Source organism: Bos grunniens, chromosome 3 (assembly GCF_055505025.1).
Source record: "Bos grunniens cultivar Pamir isolate PY7600 chromosome 3, Bosgru_T2T1.0, whole genome shotgun sequence".
In the NCBI taxonomy this organism is placed as follows: domain Eukaryota; kingdom Metazoa; phylum Chordata; class Mammalia; order Artiodactyla; family Bovidae; genus Bos; species Bos grunniens.
In genome coordinates this window covers 50,366,881-50,394,036 of record NC_141167.1, presented here as the reverse complement: position 1 = coordinate 50,394,036, position 27,156 = coordinate 50,366,881, and the positions used below count along the sequence as shown (strand labels likewise).

The 27,156-nt window shown below is 37.4% G+C and overlaps 1 long non-coding RNA gene across 2 annotated transcripts in view; it reads right to left on the bottom strand.

Moving 5' to 3' along the window:
• LOC147375606 (uncharacterized) overlaps nucleotides 1-25,466 on the bottom strand; it is a 70,388-nt gene extending 44,922 nt beyond the window's left edge. For both annotated transcript variants that reach the window (XR_015161398.1, XR_015161399.1), the window contains exon 1: nucleotides 25,315-25,466. This is a non-coding gene — a long non-coding RNA (uncharacterized LOC147375606). The remainder of the gene's footprint in view (nucleotides 1-25,314) is intronic.
• Nucleotides 25,467-27,156: the final 1,690 nt, after the last annotated feature.

Below are 27,156 nucleotides of genomic sequence, written 5' to 3'. Positions count from 1 at the left end.
AGAAATCTTTATGAATTTGCTATGAATGAACAAAGCAGGCTTTGAATCTTTATCTTGTAAACATAAACAATATAAATGTAATTATTATAAGTGTCTATATATTAATTTCAGAAAACTTTAGCATTTGTCAAAAGTAGCAAATATTTTAATATCTCTAATGTTTTAAGCTATGAAAGGTAAATAATATTCTTCATTTTATTCTAAAGATCTTTAAGTATGTAATGATATTTATTGTGCTTCTAAAATCTATTCTTACAATTTTTTGTTTGGTGAGTAATTGCAGTTTTAATTAAGAAGTACATCAAATTGTGTGGCTCTGTGATTTATAATTATGGGAAAATAGCTAGAAAGAAAAACTCCAGAGTTATCCAATAAAATACATATACCATTGATTTCACTGATATATATTTTGAATTACTCATTGATCTCATTAACTTAGAATAGTTTCAGAATAATTTTTCATTGAAAATATATAAAGCACTCGACCCTCAGTGAATCTCACTGACAAAGAACAACTAAGAATATTTTCATTGTTTTAATGGTGGCTGCTGCTGCTCCTAAGTTGCTTCAGTTGTGTCTGACTCTGTGCAACCCCATAGATGGCAGCCCACCAGGCTCCCCTGTGCCTGGGATTCTCCAGGCAAGAACACTGGAGTGGGTTGCCATTTCCTTCTCCAATTTTCATGGTGGGCTGAGGCCTAAAAGATTCAAAATGTTAATATTTGCATTGGTGTTTGCTCATGAACAGTTCTCTGTAGCCCAGCAATATTTTCACTTTCTGAAGTGAAACTAAATATATGGATATCTTGTTCTTTCTGGTTATTCCGGTTGCCCTGTAGTTTTCAGGATTTCTGAGACAGCACATACAGAATTAATACATAGAGCTCATATCTTCTTTTGTTCCCAGAGACTGTTTTCCCTTGCTGAAAGAGTTCTGATATCATTTTAGAGGAGAAAACAAATACGATAGAAGTTGCATTTGTTTGATAGAAGTCAACAGTTATATCCTCTAGTAATGTGCTGCAGTATGTTATTACATATTATTAACCAAATGAATCAACTGTGTATATAGATATATATGTGTATGCACACATATATATATATATATATATAAAAGCTTAAATTATAGTATATTAAACTCCTATTTTTCATTATCTTATGTGGCTATTAAAAATGTTTTTTCCCCCTGAGTCAGATCTTCTATATTTGTCTCACCCTGTCCTCTATACTGTACAATTCCAACTGATAAAAGAGTATTAATTTTATTAATTTCACATGTAGATATTTTCCCCAGTGAATAGCCTGTTTGTTATCATATTTATTATTACAGAGTAAATCTCTTTTGACTTTTACCAATAATGAGTGCTCATTTTAGTGGTAAAAACCCAGCCACTCTCTTGAACTAAACCAAGTGGAGAAAGATATAAAGAACTGGAAAAAGATACAACAATAAAATAAAAGTATTTGTACAGCTTTACTCTCCTTTGATTAAAGTGCCCCAGAAACCTACTTGTGAGAGAAACTAAATTATTATAATTAATACTGAGGTCTGCTGGGTGATTTTATATAAGAACTTTAAGCCTTTAAGTGATTATAATTTTCTTACTTGTGGAAAAAAAATATTTACTGGCTACACAATTCTCTTTATATATACGACCAATTATAAATACTTATAATTTTTATATATATATAATTTATACTGTTTACTTTTGTAATTTTATATTATACTTTAGTTACACATTATTTAAAGGCACATGCCATAGAGAAAACCCTAGAGCTTAAAAGGTACTCTTTAACCAGAAAAGAAGAACCTATAGAAAAGGGAAAATCATAATACAAAGGGAAAATAAATATATAAAAGAATTGAAGATCCCCTAAATAAGCCAATACATAGATTACAAAAACAATAACTTTTTTTGGTAAAAATGACTATGCATTCATGTGTGATCAGTTGCAAAGTCACGTCTGACTCTTTGTGACCCCTTGGACTGTAGCCTACCAAACTCCTCTGTCTATGGAATTTTTCAGGTAAGAATTCTGGAGTGAGTTGCTATTTCCTCCTCCAGAGGATCTTCCCAACCCAGGGATTGAACCCATGTCTCTTGCAACTCCTGCACTGACAGTGGGATTCTTACCAGTATGCCGCCTGGGAAATCCTAAAAGTCATTATAACTATAATTATTTGCAAAAGGATAAATATGAAGATGTAAAATAGACTGTCAACATCACAAAATGTAGGGAGGAGGTTAAAAATGTAGATCTTTTAGAATATGCTCAAATTGTATGACTATGAGCTTAAAGCAAGTAGACATATGTTCTTGGATTGGAATAAACAATATTGTCAAAATGACTATACTACCCAAAACAATCTACAGAATCAATTAAATTTCTATCAAATAACCAGTGGCCTTTTTCATGGAATTAGAATAGAAAAAATTTACTTTTTGTGTGCAAACACAAAGGACTTTGAATAGCCAATGCAATCTTAAGAAAAATGGAGCTGGAGAAATAAAGCTCCCCAAGTTCAGACTATAATGCAAAGCTACAGTAATCAAAACAGCATGGTACTGTAACAAAAATAAAGATCAGTGGAATAAGATAGGAAGTCCAGTGATAAACACCAAGCATCTATCATCACCTAAACTATAAAAAGGAGACAAGAATATCCAATGGAGAAAAGACAGTCTCTTCAATAAGTGGTGCTGGGAACTGGGCAGCTACATATAAAAGAATGAAATTAAAATGTTCTCTGAAACCATACACATAAATAAGCTCAAAGTGGTTTACAGACTTAAATATAAAGCTGAATACTATAAAATTCTCAGAGGAAAACATAGGCAGAACACTTCTGACATATGTCAAAGTAGAATCTCTTTCTAAATAAGAGATCTAAATAAAATTAAAAATGTTTGCATAGCAAAAGAAACCATAAATAAAATGAAAAGACAGCTTACAGAATGAGAGAAAATATTGGCAAATGAAACAACTGATAGGAGATTAATCTCCAAAATATAAAAATAGCTCATAGAGCTCAATATAAAAAAATAAAACAACCCAATCAAAAAATTGGTAGAAGATCTAAGACAATTTCTCCAAAGAAGACGTACAGATGACCAAAAAGTACATGAAAAGATGCTCAATATCATTAATCATTAGAGAAATTAAGTCAAAACTACAATGAGGTATTATCTCACAGCGGTCAGAATGGCCAAACAATATACAAATAATAAATGCTAGGCTAGAGAGGTTGTGGAGAAACAGGAACCCTCCTACACTTTTGGTGGGAAAGTACACTGATAAAACCATTATGGAGAATAGTATGGAGATTCCTGAAAGAGTAAAAATAGAGCTACCATATGATCCTGCAATCCCACTCATGGGAATATACCCAAAGAAAACTGTAATTTGAAAAGATATATATACCCCAATGTTCAATGTGGCATTATTTACTATAGCTAGAACATGGAAGCAACCTAAAGAATCTCCATCAACAGAAGAAAGGATAAAGAGAAGTGGCACGTATATACAAAGGAATATTAAACAGCCATAAAAATAATGGAATGTCAGTTACAGCAGCATGGATGTGCCTAGATATTGTCATACAGAATAAAGTAAGGCAGACAGAGAAAAACAAGTAACATATAATATCACTTATATGTGGAAACTAAAAAAAATAGTACAAATGGACTTATTTATAAGACAGAAATGGAGTCACAGATGTAGAAAGCAAACATGGTTAATGGTGGAGGCGAGAAGGAAGGGAGGAGAAGGGATAAATTGGGAGATTCAGATTGACATATACACACGACTATATATAAAATAACTAATAAGCACCTATAGCACAGGTGCTATAACTATTCAATAGTCTGTAATGACCTATATGGGAAGATAGCTTTAAAAAGAGTAGATATATGTATATGTGTAACTGATTCACTTTGTTTACAGTAGAAACTAATATCACATTGTAAATCAACTATACTTCTGCAAAAATTTTTAAAAAATACAGCGAGCAGATAAAGTTATGGGTCAACATAATGGAAAACCAGGGTAACTACAAATTAAAAAGTAATAGACTAAAAAAAAAAAAAAAGAAGAAGAAGAAATGAATCCAAGCATAAACAAAAGACAAATATCAAATTGTGAAGGTAAAAAACAAAACAAAAAAAGCTATGAAATTAACTAGGAAACAAGGTTGAAATGGCAATAGATACATATCTACCAATAATCATTTTAAATGTCAATGGACTAAATGTTCTAACAAAAAAACAGAGTGGTGGACTGGATTAGAAAGAAAAACACAATTGTACAATATGTTGCCTAGAAGAGATTTCTATCTGAAAGACACAGATAGAAATTAAGAAAATGGAAAAAGATATTTCATGCAAATGGAAATGACAAGAAAGTGGGGGGGGGGGTAGCAAAGCTCATATCAGACAAAATCAAAATTTAAATTAAAACCAATAAAGATAATAACAGACATTATATAATAATGAGATCAATTCAAGAAGAGGACAATACAGTCATTAACATGTATGCACCAAATACAGGAGCACCTAAATATACAAAACAAATGCTAACAGACATATAGGGAGAAATTAACAGGAATATAATAATAGTAAAAGATTTAACACCCCATTGACATCAATGGACAGACCTTCTAGACAGAAAGTTAAAAAGGCACCAAGAGGTCCTAAATAATACAATGGAACAGTTAGACTTAATTGATACTTTTAGGACTTTACTTAAAACACACACACACAGAATATACATTCTTGTCAAGTGCACATGAAATAGTCTCTAAGACTGATCATATACAAGGACACAAAGTAAGCCTCAACAAATTCAAGAGGATAGAAATATTGTTAAGCATTTTTTCCTGACAATAACTGTATGAAACTAGAAATCAACTGGAGAAAGAAAAAAGGTAAAATAACATATCGAGACTAAACAAGCTACCCAAAAAACTCAGTGGGTCAGTGATAAAACCAAAGAAGAAATTTAAAAATACTTCAATAAAATGGCAATAAAAACAAAAACCTTACAAAAATCTATGGAATGCAGCAAAAGGAGTTCTAAGAGGAAAGTTTACAGTGAGTGATACAGGACTTCCTCAAGAAATAAAAACAATCTCAAATGAAGAACTTAACCTATCACCTAAAAGAATTAGAAGAAGAATCAAAACCCAAAGTCAACAAAAGGAAGGAAACAATAAAGTTTAGAGAGGATATAAGTAAAATAGATCAATAAGACAATGGAAAACATCAACAAAACCGAGAGAGGGTTGTTTGAAAAGATAAAAAATATCAACAAAAGCCTAGTCAGGCACACCAAAAAGAAAAGAGAGACAATCCAAATAAAATAAGAAATGAAAAGGGAGAAATAACAACTGACACATGCTAGCAAAATAGTGTTCAAAATCCTTCAAGCTAGGCTTAAACAGTACGTGAACTGACAACTTCTAGATGTTCAAGTTGGATTTAGAAAAGGCAGAGGAACCTGAGATCAAATTGCCAACATCTGCCAGATCATGGAGAAAGCAAGGGAATTTCAGAAAAACATCTACTTCTGCTTCATTGAAAGGCTATGCTAAAGCCTTTGACTGTGTGTATCATAACAAGATGTGGAAAATTTTTAAAGAGATGGGAATACTGGACTGCCTTACCTGTTTCCTGAAAAACCTGTATGCAAGTCAAGAAAAAACAGGTAGAAAGGGACATGAAACAACATACTGGCTCAAAACTGGGAAAGGAGTACATCAAGGCTGCATCTTGTCACTGTGCTCATTTAATTTATATGCAGAGTGCATCATGCAAAATGTCAGGCTGGATGAACTATGAGCTGGAATCAAGATGCCTGGAGAAATATCAGTATTGTCAGATATGCAGATGACACCACCTTAATGGCAGAAAGCAAAGAGGACCTAAAGAAACTCTTGATGGAGATGAAACAGGAGAGTGAAAAAGCTGGCTTAAAATTCAGCATTCTAAAAACTAAGATCATGACATCCAGTCCCATCATTTTATAGCAAATAGATGGGGAAAAAGTAGAAATAGTGAGAGACTATTTTCTTGTGCTCCAAAATTACTGCAGACAGTGGCTGCAGCCATGAAAATAAAAACTACTTGCTCCTTGGAAGAAAAGTTATGACAAAACTAGACAGCATATTAAAATCAGAGATATCATTTTGCCGACAAAGGTCCATATAGTCAAAGCTATGGTTTTTCCAGTAGTCATGTATGGATGTGAGAGTTGGATCATAAAGAAGTCTGAGCAATGAAGAATCAATGCTTTGGAACTAGTGCTGGAGAAGACTCTTGAGAGTCCCTTGGACAGCAAGAAGATCAAACCAGTCAATCCTAAATGAAATCAACCATGAATATTCACTGGAAGGACTGATGCTGAAGCTCTAAAACTTTGGCCACCAGATGCAAGTAGCCAGCTTATTAGAAAAGACCCTGATACTGAGAAAGATTGAGGGCAGGAGGAGCAGGGGGCAACAGAGGATGAGATGGTTGGATGGCATCACTGACTCAATGGACGTGAGTCTCAGTGAACTCCAGGAGTTGGTGATGGACAAGGAGGCCTGGCGTGCTGCGATTCATGGGGTCGAAAAGAGTCGGACACAACTGAGAGACTGATCTGATCTGAATATGCTACTGGGGCAGAGGAGAGTTACAGCTCCAGAAAGAATGGAGAGGTAGGGTTAAAACTGAACTTTGCTCATTTATGGATGTGTCTGGTACTTAAATAAAGTCTAGTGCTGTAAAGAACAGTACTGCATAGGAACCTGGAATGTTAGGTCCATGAATCAAGGTAAGTTGGATGTGGTCAAACAGGAGATGGCAAGAGTGAACATTGACATTTTAGGAATCAGTGAAGTAAAATGGACAGGGATGGGTGAATTTAATTTGGAGGTCCATTATATCTACTACTGTGAGCAAGAATCCCTTAGAAGAAATGGAGTAGCCCTCACAGTCAAGAGTTTGAAATATAGTACTTGTGTGTAATCTCAAAAATGACAGAATGATCTCAGTCCCTTTCCAAGGGAAACCATTCAACATGACAATAAACCAAGTTTACACCCCAACCACTAATGGCAAAGAAGCTGAAGCTGAATAGTTAAATGAAGACCTACAAGATTTTCTAGATCTAACACCAAAATAAGATGTCCTTTTTGTCACAGGGGACTGGAACGCAAAAGTAGGAAGTCAAGAAATATACAGAAAAATTGTCAAGGTTGGCCTTGAAGTAAAAAATGAAGCAGGGCAAAAGCTAAGAAAGCTTTGCCAATAGAACACACTGGTCATAGCAAAACAGCCTCTTTCAACAACACAAGAGATGACTCTACACATGGACATCACCAGATGGTCAATACTGAAATCAGATGGATTATATTCTCTGCAGCTAAAGATAGAGAAGCTTCATATAGTCAGTAAAAACAAGACCTGGAGCTGACTGTGGTTCAGATCATGAGCTCTTTATTGCAGAATTCATACTTAAATTGAAGAAAGTAGGGGAAACCACTAGACCACTCAGGTATGACCTAAATCTAATCCCTTATGATTATACAGTGGAGGTGACAAATAGATTCAAGGATTAGATCTGGTAGAGTGCCTGAAGAACTATGGACGGAAGTTTGCAACACTGTGCAGCAGATGGTGACCAAAACCATCCCCAAGAAAATAAAATGCAAGAATGCAAAATATTTGTTTGAGAAGGCCTTACAAATAGGTGAGTAATAAAGAGAAGCAAAAGGCAAAATGGAAAGATACACCCAACTGAATGCAGAGTTTCAGAGAATAACAAGGAGAGATAAGAAAGTTTTCTTAATTGAACAATGCAAAGAAATAGAGGAAAACAGTAGAATGGAAAAGACTAGAGACCTTTGCAAAAAATTGGAGACCCGAGGGAACATTTCATGCAAAATTGGCACAACAAAGGACAGATATGGAAAGGGCCTAATAGAAGTAGAATATATTAAGAAGAAGTGACAAGAATATACAGAAGAATTGTACAAAAAAGGGTCTTAATGACCCAGATAACCACAATGGCCTGGTCACTCACATAGAGCCAGACATCCTGGAGTCCGAAGTCATTTGGGCCTTAGGAAGCATTACTATGAACAAAGCTAGTGTGGAGGTGATAGAATTTCAGCTGAATTATTTCAACAAAATTCCTAAAAGATGATGCTGTGAAAGTGCTGCACTCAATATGTCAGCAAATTTGAAAACTCAGGAGTGGCCACAGGACTGGAAACGGTCAGTTTTCCTTCCAATCCCAAAGAAAGGCAATGCCAAAGAATGTTCAAACTCCAATGTAATTGCAATTTTATTGCAATTACAGTACCAGAATGTCAGATATACAAGCTGGATTTAGAAGAGGCAGAGGAACCAGAGATCAAATTGCCAACATCTGCCAGATCATGGAGAAAACAAGGGAACTCCAGAAAAACATCTACTTTAGTTTCACTGACTACACTAAAACCTTTGACCTGTGGGTCACAAAAAAATGTGGAAAATTCTTAGAGATGGGGATACCAGACCACTTTACCTGTCTTCTGAGAATCTTATATGCAAAACAAGAAGCAAAAGTTAGAACTGGACATGGAACAATGGACTGGTTTAAATTAGGAAAGGAGTACATCAAGGCCGTATATTGTCACCCTGCTTATTTAATTTATATGCAGAGTACATCATGTGAAATGCTGGGCTGGGTAATTAACAAGATGGAATCAAGATTGCCTGGAGAAATATAAATAACCTCAGATATGTAGATGACACCACCCCAATGGTAGAAAGTGAAGAGGAACTAAAGAGCCTCTTGATAAGGGTTAAGGGGACAGTGAAAAAGCTGGCTCAAAAACTCAACATTCAAAAAACTTAAGATCATGGCATCTGGTCCCATCACTATATGGCAAATAGATGGGGAAACAGTGGAAACAGTGACAGATTTTATTTTCTTTGGCTCCAAAATCACTGTGGACAGTGACTGCGGCCAGGAAATTAAAAGCCACTTGCTCTTTGGAAGAAAAGTTATGACAAACATAGACAGCATATTAAAAAGCAGAGACATCACTTTGCTGACAAAGGTCCATATGGCAAAGCTATGATTTTTCCAGTGGTCATGTATGGATGTGAGAGTTGGACCATAAAGAAAGCTGAGCACCGAAGAATTGATGCTTTTGAACTGTGGTGCTGGAGAAGACTCTTGAGAGTCCCTTGTACTGCAAGATTAACCAGTCCATCCTAAAGGAAATCAACCCTGAATATTCACTAGAAGGACTGATGCTGAAGCTGAAGCTCCAGTACTTTGGCCATCTATTTCAAAGAGCTGACTAAATGGAAAAGACTCTGGTGCTTGGAAAGATTGAGGGTAAGAAGAGAAGTGGGCAGTATCATCTCATATACATTAATTTGAGAAATCTCTAGGAGATAATGAAGGACAGGGAATCCTGTCCCGCTACAGTTCATGGGATTGTAAGGAGTCAAGACTTAGCAACTGAAAAACAACAACAACATTTAGCCAAGGAGGTCCTTTTTTTGAAAACATTAAAACACTGACAAATGAAATTAAAGATGACTCAAAGAAATAGAAGGATATCACATGCTATTGGATGGAAGGATTAATGTTGTGAGAATGGCTATACTTACCCTAAAGCAATCTACAAATTTAATATAATCCCTATCAAAATACCCACAATATTTTCCATGGAACTAGAACAAATAATACTAAAACTTATATGGCACCATAAAAGACAGAATTGCCAAAGCAATCCTGAGGAAAAAAATCACAAAGCTACAGCATTACCATTCTCAAACCTCAGACAATACTAAAAGCTACAGCAATCAAAGCAGCAGGATACTGACACACACATACAGAAAAACATAGAGATCAATAGCACAGAATAGAGAGTCCAGAAATAAACCCACACACCTATGATCAACTAATCTATGACAAAGGAGGCAAAAATATTCAATGGAGAAAATTCTCTTTAGCAAGTATTGCTGGGAAACCTGGACAGCTAGATGTACATCAGTTAAATTAGGACCCTACCTCACATCATAAAGACAACGTTAAAATGGTTTAAAGACTTAAATATGACATGATCCATAACACTCCTAGAAAAGGATATAGGCAAAAGTTTCTTGGACATAAATCATAGTAATATCTTAGATCAGACTCCCAAGTCAAAATAAATGCAAGCATAAATAAGCAAATGAAACTGAATCAAACTTAAAAGCTTTAGCACTGCAAAGGAAGCTATGAAAACAAACAAACAAGAAAAAAAAAAACAGCTATAGCATGGGAGAAAATATTTGTAAATGACAGACTGACAAGGGGTTAATATCCAGAATATACAAACAACTCATACAACTCAATAACAATAAAATGAAAAATCCAGTCAAAAAATGGGCAGAAGATCTAAAGAAATGTTTCTCTAAAGGCATAAATTATTAACAGGAACATGAAAAGTTGCTAAACATCACTAATTATTAGATAAATACAAATCAAAACTACACTGAGCTATCACCTCCCATCTGTCAGATGGCTATCACAAAAAAATCTACGAGCTTTAAATGCTGGAGAGGGTGTAGGAAAAAGGGAAACCTACTCTGTTGGTAGGAATGTATACTGTTACAGCCACTATGGAAAACAGTATGGAGTTTCCTCAAATATCTAAATATAGAGCTACTATATCATCCTGCAATCCCACTCCTGGGCATATATCTGGAAAAGATGAAAACTCTAATTGAAGATACATGGACCCCAATGTTCATAGCACTGTGAAGTCACTTCAGTCGTGTCCGACTCTGTGCGACCCCATAGATGGCAGCCCACTAGGCTCCTCTGTCCCTGGGATTCTCTAGGCAAGAACACTGGAGTGGGTTGCCATTTCCTTCTCCAATGCATGAAAGTGAAAAGTGAAAGTGAAGTCGCTCAGTCGTGCCCGATTCTTAGCGACCCCATGGACCGCAGCCCACCAGGCTTCCCCGTCCATGGGATTTTCCAGGCAAGAGTACTGGAGTGGGGTTCCATTGTTCATAGCACTAGTTTTCATAAAATCCCCTTTTGAATTCTACCATTTAAAGCCAGGTGGGCTACAGTTCATGGGATCGCAAAGAGTTGGACATGACTGAGCATGCATGCACAGCTCACAAACAGCTTCAACTGGGAACAATATGCTATTTTCTTACACCCCATTTTGCTCCTGACCAGTGTTTTCTTGCTAGTGAGAAGATGGAAGTATGATTCAGCACTAAGAGCACTCTTCTAGGAGTAAACTGTTGGTCTCTGGGAATGCTAGTGAAAGTAAAAGTGAAGTCGCTGCCGTGTCTGACTCTTTTCGACCCCATGGACTGTAGCCTACCATGCTCCTCTGTTCATGGGATTTTCCAGGCAAGAGTACTGGAGTGGGTTGCCATTTCCTTATCCAGAGGATTTTCCCAACCCAGGGATCAAACCTGGGTCTCCCGCATTGTAGGCAGACGCTTTGCTGTCTGAGCTACCAGGGAAATCCTCCAAGAATGCTAATCACTATAGTATTTCTTAGTATATCCAAAAATCTCAAAATTGTAAATACAAGAGGGAAAATAGCATGTTTTGCAAGAAAGCTAAATTTGGCCTTACACTTGGAAAACAATTTAATACAGTCCAATCCATCCTTCCAATAATACTTTCTAAGATATGATGTCTTCTTTGATGGTATTACAAATTGTACATTTAAACTGCTGTTAACTGAATATTGTTACTAGACTCAAATAGCAAAAAAGCAGAGCAGCTGTGCTGGACTCTACTTTGGGTTTCCTATTCAGATTGTCATGCACATCCTCCAATTGCTTCTCCTTTTTGCCAGTGGAAATTGCCAATGGAATTCTTCCCTTGGAGTTTATTCTATGCTCATGTTAACTTTCCTCCAACTGAGTATTGGGGCCTTTTTCTTTCAGTGGAACAATTGGACTTGGAGGCAGAAAACCTAAGTGTTGGCCCCCTAGTTCTACCAAGATCTTGAGTACGGGGTTTCCCAGGTGGCTCAGTAGTAAAGAATCTGGTTACCAGTGCAGGAAATACAAGAGACATGGGTTTGATCCTTGGATCAAGAAGATCCCCTTGAGTAGGAGAGGGCAACCCTTTCTGTATTCTTGCCTGGAAAATTCCAAGGATGGAGGAGACTGGTGGGCTACAGTCCAGGGAGTGGCAAAGAGTCACAGGCCTGAGCACACACACATGAACAATGGGAGACCTCTTACATCTTTCTTTCGTTACAGTGCCGTCGTGACCACAATTGAACAAACCATAGGGAGCCCAGTCAGGCACACAGAAGTTGAACCACAGAAAGATGTTATAAGTGATCTTATTTATCTAATTTGCCAGCATATAACTAGTGGTATGACTTCCCTGGGAGCTCAGTTGGTAAAGAATCTGCCTGCAATGCAGGAGACCCTGGTTCATTCCTGGATTGGGAAGATCTCCTGGAGAAGAAATAGGCTACCCATTCCAGTATTCCTGGGCTTCCCTGGTGGCTCAGCTGGTAAAGAATCCACCTGCAATGTGGGAGACCTGGGTTTGACCCCTGGGTTGGGAAGCTCCTTTGGAGAAGGGAACAGCTACCTACTTCAGTATCCTGGCCTGGTGGTATATACCAAGTTCAGTACTATAAGCATACCTGGAGAAGATATTTTACCATCTGACTTTACAAAATTAATAAGAATTGTTTGAAAATCAACTTCTACTTTGTTCTTGTAAAATTAACAAGCAGAAACCTCAGTTAAATAGAGTTGGGTGACAAGAAGCAGGAGCTCCTATATCCTGTGATGACAGCAATCCAGTAACAAGAATAAAGACTCCTTTTCTTCCTAGGCAGGGACTCCACCTTTGAAAACTCATACTCATTGTTCACTACAGCCCTCCCAACCTCCTTTTATCCTCCATTAAAGTCTTCTCTTTCCCTTGCCTGTGAGAATTTGCCTATGGCTCACCATGATTGCAGACCCCAAATTGCAACTCTCTGCTGATTCTAAATAAACCCATCTTAGCCAGAGAAATATCTGAGAGTCTATTTGTTTCAGGTCAACATTTTTGTGGCCTATATGGGGACCAGAGAAGACCCCTGATGGCTCTAGAGCTGATGAGCAGACAGGTACAAGACTCATAACTCAGCCCATTTTCACTCACTGCTTTTCTCACTGAAGAGTTTGAAGGTACATCTTTCTCTTGGATCTGAGTTCATGCCCTCTTTGAGTTTGAAGCTCTCCAGGGTTTATTCAGGATCTGAATAAAGGTTTAAAGGTTTTGTTTTTCTGGTTAAGGCCTTGCTCTGTATATACGTGCTTGTTTGGCACTTCAGTCTGATCTTGAGATCAGACTGCTTCAACCAAAGCTGGCTGAAAATGCTTCAGCTCAATTTCTTCAGGAAAGTGTTGCTTCAAATAAAGCTGTGCCAGTTTTTCAGCCTTTAGCCTATTCCTTTGGAAAGTCTGTTTTCTGGAGACTGGCTGGAAAAAAAAAAAAAAGCCTTCAGCCTGGCTCTTCCAGGCCTAAGCAGTCTTTTTAGGACTGGCTGGGATTGGCTTGCAAGTTGAAGATTGTTCTTTACTCTAGAGGAAAACTCCCTAGGAAACGGGGTCCCTATCTAAGTATTTTAGGGTGCCTGCCCAAGGACTGTGGCTAGTTTTATCTTTAAAACCTTTGTCTTTCTTCACACTCATTTCTAATTTAAATGGTCTAAACTGGAAAAAGTCAATTTAGAATATCAATAGCCATTATGAGGAACTTTTGAAATCCTTTTGAAATCAAGAAAAACTTAATTTTCTTCGAACTGAATTGGAGTACTAAAGCTCAAAAACTTCCAGAATTGAGTGGAGTGCTTATTTTGATTGTATTTTGAGATTTTCCAATATCAGGAGTCTAAAATTGCTTCTCTGCAAAATAAGATTTTAAGACCGAGACAAAGAAAGAAAGAGAAAATGGCTTGCAAATCTTCAGGCTCGTCTTCCTTGACTTCTTTGTCTCATGCTCTGCCTTCATCTCTTCTTCTTCCTCTCCATCCATATATGCCTCCACTATACCTTAAGACCCTCCAAACTAATTCTCCCTCCAAACTTCCCCTTTTCTCTAATACTCCTTTTCTGCTGAATCTGTCAGAATCTGTCCCTTTAAAAGTAAGCATCAGAGGATCCAGAAGTGAAACACTTAATTTCTTATATTTCCTGGACTAAGGATGAATTGCAAGCCATAGTCAAAGATTTTCTCAAGGTAATTCCTCACAGATTTGCTGAGGGATTTAATATAAGTCATTCAAGTTTATCAGCCTGATTTCTCTGACTCTTATCAGCCAGTTTATATGCTTGTTGGTGAAGGCCAGGACAAGCATTGGATGAAAACTGCCAAAGTGGGAAAATCCTAAAAAGCTCTCTGGAATTACAAATTAGAGACCAGTCCACTAACTTATATGACCAGGCTTGGGCAATCACGAGTCAACTTTATGGAGCAATTCCTAGGGCTTTTCCAAAGCCTATTGTTTGGAACAAAATACAAGCTTGCAAACAAAAATCTGATGAACTTTTTCATGATTATTACAATCCACTTTGGAATGTTATTAAAGGGAATTCTGGTCTTCCTTCAAATATTGATTCCACTCAGGTAGCTCTTAACTCTGTATTTACTAATGTGTTGTTGAACTGGGATCTTTCCCTCCGAGTAAAAAGGACCAGGATGAAATGGGAAACTGTCTACTTTAGATTTAGTTAATCTGGCAAACCAATTCACACTTTAGATGAGTCACCTAAATGAAAGACCACCCAAATTCTTAATCTTCAAGTCCAGCAAATGAAGACCCCCAAAACAAAACTCTCCTAGTTTCTGTTATTTGTTAAACAAAAAAAAAAAAAAGATGACAGGACAGTTGACAAGAGACTACTGCAAATTTAACAGTACCTTCAGATGGTTAAAATTTACCTTCAGACCTCTAACCAGCCTTTCCAATATCCTTCCAGTTCTCAGAGTTCTGAGGATCTATGGGAGGTCTTCCCAATCTTTCCTCTTAATCAGCTTGGAGAAACATTTTGCTACATTGGGAATGAATTTCTTCCAGTCCTAACTGACTCTGGAGCCACACTCTTGATGTTTAATCTCACTACTATAAGCAGCGAGCCTCTGTCTTAGAATATCAAAAATGTTTATACTGTGGGTCTCTCCAGTGACCCTCAAGAGTTTCCTTTCTCTGGACCTATTCCCTTTTCTTTAGGCCCTTTAAGAAGTACAAACACTTTTCTCCTTAGTACCTCTGCTGCTGCTGCTGCTAAGTCGCTTCAGTCGTGTCCAACTCTGTGCGACCCCATAAATGGCAGCCCACTAGGCTCCTCCATCCCTGGGATTCTCCAGACAAAAATACTGAAGTGGGGTACCATTGCCTTCTCCAAGTACCTCTACCCCTGTCCATTTATTAGTCCAAGACTTCTTAAAGAAGTATCATGAGAGAGTCTTTTTCTCCCAAAAGGGGGAAAGCATTCTAGAATTTGACAGTAGTAGTCAAAGTAACCAAACAGGTGAACTACATATTTGTTTTGACATCTTTTATTTGCTCCATCTCTGAGAGTACTAGAGCAGATTCTGGGAACTGCTGATCATTTCCCTACTGAACCATCTACTACCTTCCTTATGTCAAAATCTCCAAATGATTTTGGCAAAAGTTACAGAGCACCTCCTGTCAAGATTCAAACAAACCCCTCAAAACCTCTTGCCTAGATTAACGCCTTATAAATATAGAAGCTGTTCAAGGCATAAAGCCCATAGTAGATTACAGGCTCGAGGCCACATTATCCCATAGTTGGAACACTGCCATTTCATCAGTGAGAAAACATTAGGGCAGAAATGAAGATTTGCCCAGGACCTCTGTTCAGCAAACATTATCTGTCAACACTTTATAGTTCCTAACCCTAATACTACTACTGCACAATTACACTCATCTCACACACTAGTAAAGTAATGCTCAAAATTCTCCAAGCCAGGCTTCAGCAATATGTGAACTGTGAACGTCCAGATGTTCCAGCTGGTTTTAGAAAAGGCAGAGGAACCACAGATCAAATTGCCAACATCCACTGGATCATCGAAAAAGGAAGAGAGTTCCAGAAAAACATCTATTTCTATTTCTGCTTAATTGACTATGCCAAAGCCTTTGACTGTGTGGATCACAATAAACTGTGGAAAATTCTTCAAGAGATGGGAATACCAGACCACCTGACCTGACTCTCGAGAAACGTGTATGCAGGTCAGGAAGCAACAGTTAGAACTGGACATGGAACAACAGACTGGTTCCAAATAGGAAAAGGAGTACGTCAAGCCTGTATATTGTCACCCTGCTTATTTAACTTCTGTGCAGAGTACATCATGAGAAATGCTGGGCTGGAAGAAGTTTCAAGCTGGAATCAAGATTGCCAGGAGAAATATCAATAACCTCAGATATGCAGATGACACCACCCTTATGACAGAGGTGAAGAGGAACTAAAAAGCCTGTTGATGAAAGTGAAAGAGGAGAGTGAAAATGTTGACTTAAAGCTCAACATTCAGAAAACTAAAATCATGGCATTTGGTCCCATCACTTCATGGCAAATAGATGGGGAAACAGTGGAAACAGTGTCCGACTTAATTTTTTGCGGCTCAAAAATCACTGCAATGGTGATGGCAGCCATGAAATTAAAAGACGCTTACTCCTTGGAAGGAAAGTTATGACTAACCTAGATAGTATATTCAAAAGCAGAGACATTACTTTGCCAACAATGGTCCATCTAGTCAAGGCTATGGATTTTCCAGTGGTCATGTATTGATGTGAGAGTTGGATGGTGAAGAAAGCTGAGTGCTGAAGAATTGATGCTTTTGAACCGTGATGTTGGAGAAGACTCTTGAGAGTCCCTTGGACTACAAGGAGATTCAACCAGTCCATTCTAAAGGAGATCAGTCCTGTGTGTTCTTTGGAAGGACTGATGCTAAAGCTGAAACTCCAATACTCGTGTGAGTTTGACTCATGTGAAGAGTTGACTCATTGGAAAAGACTCTGATGCTGGGACAGATTGGGGGCAGGAGGAGAAGGGGATGACAGAGGATGAGATGGCTGGATGGCATCACTGACTCAATGGACATGAGTTTAAGTGATCTCTGGGAGTTGGTGATGGACAGTGAGGCCTGGCATGCTGCAGTCCATGGGGTCGCAAAGATTCAGACACGACTGAGCAACTGAAGTGAACTGACTGAACCCTAATACATCATTAAAGTCGATTCCCACTGGAAGTAAATTCTTTAGTAGAATTGACTTATGCAGGGCATTCTTTAGTATTCATAAATGACCTAAATCAAATCCCTTTCGATTATACAGCAGAAGTCAAATAGATTCAAGAGATTACATCTGATAGAGTGCCTGAAGAACTATGGACAGAGGTTCATGACATTGTATAGGAGACAATGATCAAGACTATCCCCCAAAATAGATGCAAAAAGGCAAATTGGTTGTCTGAAGAGGCCTTACAAACAGCTATGAAAAGAAGAAAAGTGAAAGGTAAAGGAGAAAAGGAAAGATTTACCCAACTGAATGCAGAGTTCCAAAGAATAGCAAGGAGAGATAAAATGGCCTTCTTCAGTGATCAATGCAAAGAAATAGAGGAAAACAATAGAATGGGAAAGACTGTAGATCTCTTCAAGAAAATTAGAGATACCAAGGGAACATTTCATGCAAAGATGGGTTCAATAAAGGATAGAAACTGTATGGACCTAACAGAAGCAGAAGATATTAAGAAGAGGTGACAAGAATACACAGAAAAACTGTACAAAAAAGATCTTCATGACGCAGATAACCATGATGGTGTGATCACTCACCTAAAGCCAGACATCCTGGAATGTGAAGTCACATGGGCTTAGGAAGCACCACTATGGACAAAATTAGTGGAGGTGATGGAATTCCAGTTAGCTATTTCAAATCCTAAAAGATGATGCTGTGAAAGTGTTGAACTCAATATGCCAGCAAATTCGGAAAACTCAGCAGTGGCCACAGGACAGGAAAAGATCATTTTTCATTCCAATCCCAAAGAAAGGCAATGCCAAAGAATGCTCAAACTACCACACAATTGCACTCATCTTACACTGTATCAAAGTAATGCTCAAAATTCTCTACGCCAGGCTTCAACAGCACGTGAACCATGAAGTTCCATATGTTCAAGCTATATTTTAAAAAGGCAGAGGAACCAGAGATCAAATATCTAACATCTGTTGGATATCAAAAAAGCAAGAGAGTTCCAGAAGAATATCTACTTCTACTTGGGGAGAAACCCTAACTTGCCTAGATGTAAAGCCTTGGGGTTACACTGTTAGCTCTTCTTATTTCTCACAATCTTGATGGAGATCTGCCTGACACAAAGTTCCCTAGAGGCTCTACTCTGTGGCAAAATAGCGAAGATTTGCTTCTTTTCGCTCCTTCTCAAACCTCTCAAGAAGTTGGTATCCCCTTGCGAAAGCTTTTGATCTTAAAGGAACATAAGTCTACCAAGGAGAAATTGCAGTTTTCTCAAACTCAGGTTTAATATTTAGGGCATCCATGATTGGAACAAGGGCTACCCATAGGTCCAGATAGGCTTCATGTTGTCCTACTTTCCCCAAACCTAAAACTGCCCTTTTGGTTGTGACCAGTGAGAAATTATTGTGGGATCCCCTGTAACTATTTTTGTATCCCATATAGTAGCAGCTCTCCTAAATTCTCGTTAAACTCAACATTTCTCAGCCAGCCCACCTCACCTCCTATGAAGTCCTTTAAAAAAAAAAAAATTGCCACTCACATAACTCTTTTATGTTGTAATCACCTATCCCAGTTACTCTTCTCTCCTTCATCAGTGATGAAGTCCCTTGTGAAGTGAAGTGAAAGTGTTAGTCACTCAGTTGTGTCTGACTCTTCGCAATCCTGTGGACTGTAGCCTGCATGGCTCCTCTGTCCATGGAATTCTCCAGGCAAGAATACTAGGGTGGGTAGCCATTCCCTTCTCCAGGGATCTTCTTGACCCAGATATTGAACTTAGGTCTCCTGTATTGCAGGCAGATTCTTTACCATCTGAGCCACCAAGGAAGCCCTGATGAAGCCCTTACTACTACTTAACACTGATGGACCACGTCTGACTCCTCTGGATGATCCATAAAAAATTCCACTGGATAAAGTTGACTTCTCATGGTTAATTGATGGTTCTTATTTAAAAGATGCCATGGCAAATATTGTACTGTATATGCTGTTGTAATTCTTTTTGGTATTGAGGCAGCATCTTTACCTATGGCTACTTCAGCCCAACAAGTAGAACTCTATGGTCTTAAATAGATTTGTACATTAGCAAGGGACAAAGCTGCCAACATTTATACTGATAGTAGATATGCTTTTAGAGAGCACAGAGTTTTAAAGTGTTGTAGAAGCAACATGTCTCCCTTCCAGAGTAAGTAAAATCATAAATGGCCCTATACTTGGGAATTACCAAATACAATAATTTTGCATCCTACTTTAGCTTTTGAGATTCTGGGACATGCTAAACTTGACTCTTTGGAAGCTAAGGGAAATTATTCTTCTGATATTTCTGAAAAAAAAAAAATTGCTGCTTTTAAAGGGACCAGTAACAGCTAAACCACTAGTATAGTCCAATGGGATATTTCCACAAATAATAATTTAGAAAGACTGACAAGAAAGGCCAAATAATTGGCCTCAGAAAAGGAAAATCAGGATTGGAAAACCAACACTTGTTGGTTTGATAAAATAAAAAAGCTCTGGTTTGGATCAAATAACAAACCAATCCTTCTAAAACTCTCATTTGTCACTATTGTATGTGTACTAAATCATCAGCCTTCTGACAAATGATAGCCTTCATGAACCAATATTGGTAGAGAAGCATTAACAAGTCTGCAAAACGTGCCCACCTCACTTGTTCCACGCATTCAAATTACAGTCCAGGGAAGCCTGTTTGTACTGCTTTCAGACATCTTAAACTGCTGAATGGACCATTGGAGTTCTGGCAAGTGGATTTCATACAACTTCCTTCACGTAATGGATATAACTATGTTTTAGCCATGGTCTGTATGCTTTCACACTGGACAGAAGCCTCTAACGTGACTAAGGCCCTTTTGGAAAAGATTACCCTATACCTGGAGAACTCTTCTCAAACCTCATAGTGATTGAGGAACCCATTTTACTTTGCCAAATGTTTCAATAAGGCTGTGTGCTGTTTGACTGGTTTCACAATGTTTTCAGTATGCCCTCTGGTTTATTCGAATGCACTTAGCAGCATTATTAAGACTCAGATGGCAAAATTTGTAGAGGCCCTCCAAATACCTTGGTTAAAAGCATTGCCATTGGTCTTTCTAAATCTCAGATCTACTCCCTTTTGGAACTCATAATTTTCCACCTTTTGAGATAGTCTCAGGATTCCCAGTGACTTGGCTTTTGCTTCTTTTGACCCACAACTGAGAAAAGGAGAGATACTCAAATATTGTAAAGTTCCATAACCATGATATGTAACAGCAATCTTTTTACATTGCAGTCTTGGGAGACAAAGCCCTTAGAATCACACTTTTGCAGCTTGAATATTTTGTCTATTAGAAAATACATCTCTAGAGAAACTCTCTTCAACCTCAATGGAAAGGCCACTATCAAGTACTGCTAACTGCTAACCAACCCTTGTATTGCCAAACTCTAAGGATAGATTGTTGGGTTCATGTGATATAGTCAAAGAAGGCACCAAACTCTGACTGAAACTGCACATCATTTGCACACAAAAGTTGATTTCTTAGAATTTAAGCAGATGACGTATAATGAAACAGATTTTCTAATATATCTGGACAAGACCAGTTGGAATTTTGTCATCGAACATTTGATATTGGTACAACAACCCTTTAGATGATCTTCAGTGTCATGGTCGTGATAACATGTGGGCATTAGATTAAAAAGCATCTGAAAGTTCTCCTTCCTAACCCTCCTTGTTACTTGAATATGACTCTCATAGTTTGCAGTCTGTACACTTCAAGGTGAGACATTATATCCAGGAGAGATCTTTCTGACACTTAGGTACAAAAAGCCATTGAAACTGGAAAACCTGACCCTTGATCAGTGCTACTCTCAGATAAAGATTTTGATCAAAAGGGAAAAATTTTTTTTAAATTAATATACAGAAGCCTCAATTAAACAAATTTGGAAGACAAGAGGGATAAGGCAGAGCCCAACAAGAAAAATTCCTCTTCATTTCTGGAAAGGATACCACCAATGAAAAGCCACAAACTTTTTTCTTTTTTATTATATCCCTCCTAATGTCCTTTACCTCTTGACAAAAGTATTCACTTTCCCTTGCCCTTGGGGTCTGTACAAGGTTGCAGATTCTGAATTGCAGTCTCTGCTGATCTTGAATAAACTCATCTTTGCTGGATAAATATCTGGCTTTCTATTAATTTCAGGTCAACAGTCTTCTTTCTTACTAAGGGATTAGTGAAATTGTTTAAGCTAAGCCTCCCCACCCCCATTTTTGCCAAAGACAATTTTTTGACTCCAGTTCAGACTAGGTTTCTTAAGTTATCCAGGTTTCAATTTTTTTTCTACCTGTCTAACTTGCACAGAATCATATTGTGGATGTTTGTTGGTTTGCACTTTCAACATGCATCCCTCCTCCTACAGATGGGCACGGTGACTTTGCTTTGGGGGACTTATCCCATTGAATATGATGCAATGAGACTTTATAAAAGGGCCTTCCCTTCTCCAGGCAAATGGCCCATGATCCAAGTTAAGCTAGTTGGATTCCGTCTTTCTAGAATTTTTTTTCCTAAACTGAGAATCACAAAGAAAAGATATGATTGGAGCTAATTGGTCCTGTTGGTGGTGGCCCAGAGAGATGTCTCACTAGTTCTTGATTCCAGGTTCCTATAGCTGCTGTTCCTGAAATATTTGAATTTTTTAAAAAAATTTCCTTTAATTATATGTTCTACCCAGTACTCATCCTTTGAATACTCTTGGCAAGCACTGGTTTCAGTTCCCTGCCAAAGATCCTAGCTCATATAAGAATACAATTTAATCATCCATTCACATTTTACCTACAATTGTTTGGATGAAAAGTGTATGTATCAGAATTGTCTTTTCATTTTTTTTTGTCTTTCTGCCCCTGTCTCTGTGTTCTGTTTTTATCCTGTTCCTACTTCTATTTTTGTAAAGAAGAGTATATTAAACTGTCCTCAGTTTGTGTTTAAACTATTTCTTATACTGGACAGAGAGAATAGATACACTTTATTTTTTGTTAATCATCTTGCCGTTAATCATCAACTCACTCAGGCTGATTGTCTATTTGTTTCTCTCCTGTAACTGTGTAGGTTGCAAACTGCTCGGCATAGTCTAATTGAGTCATCTTAAATGTTCATTAACTCTCAACCACTTTGAGAGTTCTGATAAATTATTAAGATATTTAAGCCAAGCCTAAACACAACAAAAGCATCTTTAAATGAGTGGTGGAGTTGACTGTAACTTCTAGATGCTGATAAACTTCTAGATGCTGTTAGCACCTGAGGCCATTTTATTCTTATTAGACAAATAGCATTGGATGCAAAGATGGGCTTATGACCATAGCAGGGTCCTGCACAGGCTGTCCAAACATAGTACACTGAAATGAGATTCTACTCAGAAAAAAATGCATTGATGTACTGAATAATGTAAAAAATAGCTGATCATTTATAAAAAAAAATCAGTTTATCACTTCAGAGATTAAAAGACAAAGTTTCCAATTGCAAACAGAATGCTAAAACATAAATGGAAAGGGTATAGAAATGACTATTATTAAAATATTTCCTATTAGCCACAGACATTTACCCAGAAAGCCTCAGCAGTCTTGTACTAATACTTGAGCATAAATAACATGGATTTAAGCACCTAATATATGCAATGATTTCCACGAGTATGCTTGAATAGTTGTTATTTTAAAAGTCTAATGTTAAACCTCAGGAATTACCATATCTTCACTAACTCCAAAATTCGCCTTCTCATTGGTATATCAGATAATGAAGGTATTGACACAACTTTTATTTGCTCCTGGTTGTTCACACATTTGGAGAATTAGGGCAGAATAGTATGTTTCAGAAACATTTCTTTAACACAGTTTTAATACAAAAGAGTTCTTTGTTCTGAGATACATGGGCTTTGTGTTTTCCTACTTCAAATAATTACTGTATTCTCTGGAAAGGTGAATACCAAGTAACCTCTAGTTGGCTAAATTTCTGAATCCCTCAGAAATCCTCTTACTTTCACAATTAAATGTAACAAATTGTCAGGAAGGTAAAGTCAGTACTATAAACAAAATTCTTAGTGCCATCCCTCCAACACAGGGTCTCTGTTATACAAGGAAACAACAAAAAATAATAGACAAAGTGAATCTCCTAAAGCAAAAATAATTTTGGAGGAGGTGGGGTGTGATTGAGGTTTTCTGAAAAATAAAATATGTAACTTAATTCTAAAAAAAACTTAGTAAAATCTGGGCTAAAATCACAACTAATATTCTTAAAATATAGACTTCTTAATCATTGTTTTTTACATTTAGACAAAACAGTTGTGTGATATTAATACATTAGATTCAACTTTGATGATTGCAATATCATAAAAAGGATCAATGCTACAAAATATATGAGTGTCTTAAGTTTTTCCAAGAGCCACTTTTTATGCCTTAAATCTCAAAGTATTATCCTTTGAAGGACTTTGTTGATTTTCTCTTCTTCAATTGTTTACTGGTTTAAATAAGCCTGATCTTCATATTTCAGGGGACTTGCCTGGGAATCCCAGGAGTTGTTCCAAGATAATTTACTCCATTGTTAAAAAATTTTAATCTTTTGGTAATATTTGGAATTTTGCATATATTTTAATAAATATTTAAGTGTTTTCATTTTTACAATGAACCAGAAGATAAAGTTAGCCTGAAAATAAGGTTTGTACTAATGCTCAGAAGGATAAATGGCTGAATGATTTTCCTTCCTGTGGGAAAAAGAAGCTGTAGTAACTCAAGTAATAGATAGACATTACTCACTTAACACACTGAAAAGTCACTAAGGACTTAATTTGGAATTACCTTGAATTATTGATTGATGCTCGAAGTTTGTCAAAAGAATTAATGAATTATGAATTTGAAGCTTCATGAAAATAAAACTTCTAATTATTCTTTGTCATCATTGATAAGGACTTCCCTGTAGCTTAAAAGGTAAAGAATATGCCTGCAATGCAGGAGACTAGGGTTTGATCCCTGGGTTGGGAAGACCCTCTGGAGAAGGGAATGCAAGCCAGTCTAGTATTCTTGCCTGGAAAATCCCATGAACAGGGGAGCCTGGTGGGCTACAGTCTGTGGGGTTACAAAGAGTTGGACATGACTGAGTGATCAACACACACACATCATTGATGAATCTCAGTGTTAGTAAGAACAAATATTGCAAGCAGATTTACCACACTGAAGAACTTAAAAATGAAATAGCCATATTATTTTTAATTTCTGCTCCCAACTTCCAATAGTATCTCTACTTTATGATTTTTCTGTGGGCACCCCAGCTGTCACTGATGACTCCTTGCTCTAGAAGCTCATGATCTGGTTTTTATCTCTATAGACTTTCATACCATGGATTGATTTCTATGAACTACTTGAGTACGATGAAAGAAGAAAATAAATCAGTCAAAAATGTGTGACACAGCTCAGAAATAATAGCTTTTCCTTATATTGATTGTTGGCAGATCTTATGTCTAGTCACCACTAAACAGTCCATGTGACTGCTGGAGGAAGGACTAATTTATGCATTATTGTGCAGCTACACAATTAATTGTATCATGCTTTTAGTTCAATAACTAAACTGAATTTTGGCTTAGTTGTAGCTTTATATCTAAAATGCAAGGTAGCCATGATCTGCCTATATAAATTCTAATGAAAAAGACTGGAGAATGGGGTAAATGTTATATGTCCACGATGTCATCACTTTTTTCTTTTCTAGAAAGGATAATATCTTTTTCTTTCCCTTATTCCATCCAAATTCACCGTAAAGTCTACCTTCATCTTCCCTTCTTTTTTCTGCATTTTCTCCCTGTCCATCATCTGCTCCCACTCTCTTTTTCTCCTTTATATTTGAATGTCTATTTCTTTAGTTATTATATTAAGAATAATTAACACTATCTCTAGAGCTGAGCCATGTAGAATTGGTCATATATAGTAAGGTCTAATACTATGAGGCACTGTGCTCAGTATTTTGACTTTTTCCCTTATAAAAACCACAGGACATGGATAGTATAATTAGCATACTCACTTTGTATTATGTCGAGACTGGCTTGACAAGCAGGGTGACCGAAAGCACAACATGGTGAGAGAATGAGAAACAAGACACAAGAATTCAGTGAAAAGTGAGGATCAGGGGACCAACACCGCTCCAAGTTGAAGATGCTGAAAATGAACCCAAGCCAGTTTTATTAATACTTTCAGCTGTGAAGGAAAGAATGTGTGGGGAGTTAAGCTATAACTCATGTGGCTTTTAAGTCCAAAGAACAAAGTGATCATTAACCACTGAGTAACTAAGTCCCTAAATCAAATCCCTTATGATTATACAATGGAAGTGAGAAATAGATTTAAGGGACTAGATCTGATAGATAGAGTGCCTGATGAACTATGGAATGAGGTTCATGACATTGTACAGGAGACAGGGATCAAGACCATCTCCATGGAGAAGAAATGCAAAAAACCAAAATGGCTGTCTGGGGAGACCTTACAAATAGCTGTGAAAAGAAGAGAAGCGAAAAGCAAAGGAGAAAAGGAAAGATATAAGCATCTGAATGCAGAGTTCCAAAGAATAGTAAGAAGAGATATGAAAGCCTTCCTCAGTGATCAATGCAAAGAAATAGAGGAAAACAACAGAATGGGAAAGACTAGAGATCTCTTCAAGAAAATTAGAGATACCAAGAGGACATTTCATGCAAAGATGGGCTCGATAAAGGACAGAAATGGTATGGACCTAACAGAAGCAGAAGATATTAAGAACAGGTGGCAAGAATACACAGAAGAACTATACAGAAAAGATCTTCATGACCCAGATAATCATGATGATGTGATCACTGACCTAGAGCCAGACATCCTGGAATATGAAGTCAAGTGGGCCTTAGAAAGCATCATTACGAACAAAGCTAGTGGAGGTGATGAAATTCCAGTTAAGCTATTTCAAATCCTGCAAGATGATGCTGTTAAAGTGCTGCACTCAATATGCCAGCAAATTTGGTAAGCTCAGCAGTGGCCACAGGACTGGAAAAAGTCCGTTTTCATTCCAATCCCTAAGAAAGGCAATGCCAAAGAATGCTCAAACTACCTCACAATTGCACTCATCTCACCTGCTAGTAAAGTAATGCTCAAAATTCTCCAGGCCAGGCTTCAGCAATCCGTGAACTGTGAACTTCCTGATATTCAAGCTGATTTTAGAAAAGGCAGAGGAACTAGAGATCAAATTGCCAATATCCGCTGGATCATAGAAAAAGCAAGAGAGTTCCAGAAAAACATCTATTTCTGCTTTATTGACTATGCCAAAGCCTTTGACTGTATGGATCACAATAAAGTGTGGAAAATTCTGAAAAAGATGGGAATACCAGACCACTTGACCTGCCTCTTGAGAAACCTGTATGCAGGTCAGGAAGCAACAATTAGAACTGGACATGGAACAACAGACTGGTTCCAAATAGGAAAAGGAGTACGTCAAGGCTGTATATTGTCACCCTGCTTATTTAACTTATATGCAGAGTACATCATGAGAAATGCTGGACTGGAAGAAACACAAGCTGGAATCAAGATTGCCGGAAGAAATATCAATAATCTCAGATATGCATATGACACCACCTTTATGGCAGAAAGTGAAGAAGAACTAAAAAGCCTCTTGATGAAAGTGAAAGAGGAGAGTGAAAAAGTTGGCTTAAAGCCCAACATTCAGAAAACGAAGATCATGGCATCTGGTCCCATCACTTCATGGGAAATAGATGGGGAAACAGTGGACACAGTGTCAGAGTTTATTTTTCTGGGCTCCAAAATCACTGCAGATGGTGCCTGCAGCCATGAAATTAAAAGATGCTTACTCCTTGGAAGGAAGGTTATGACCATCCTAGATAGCATATTC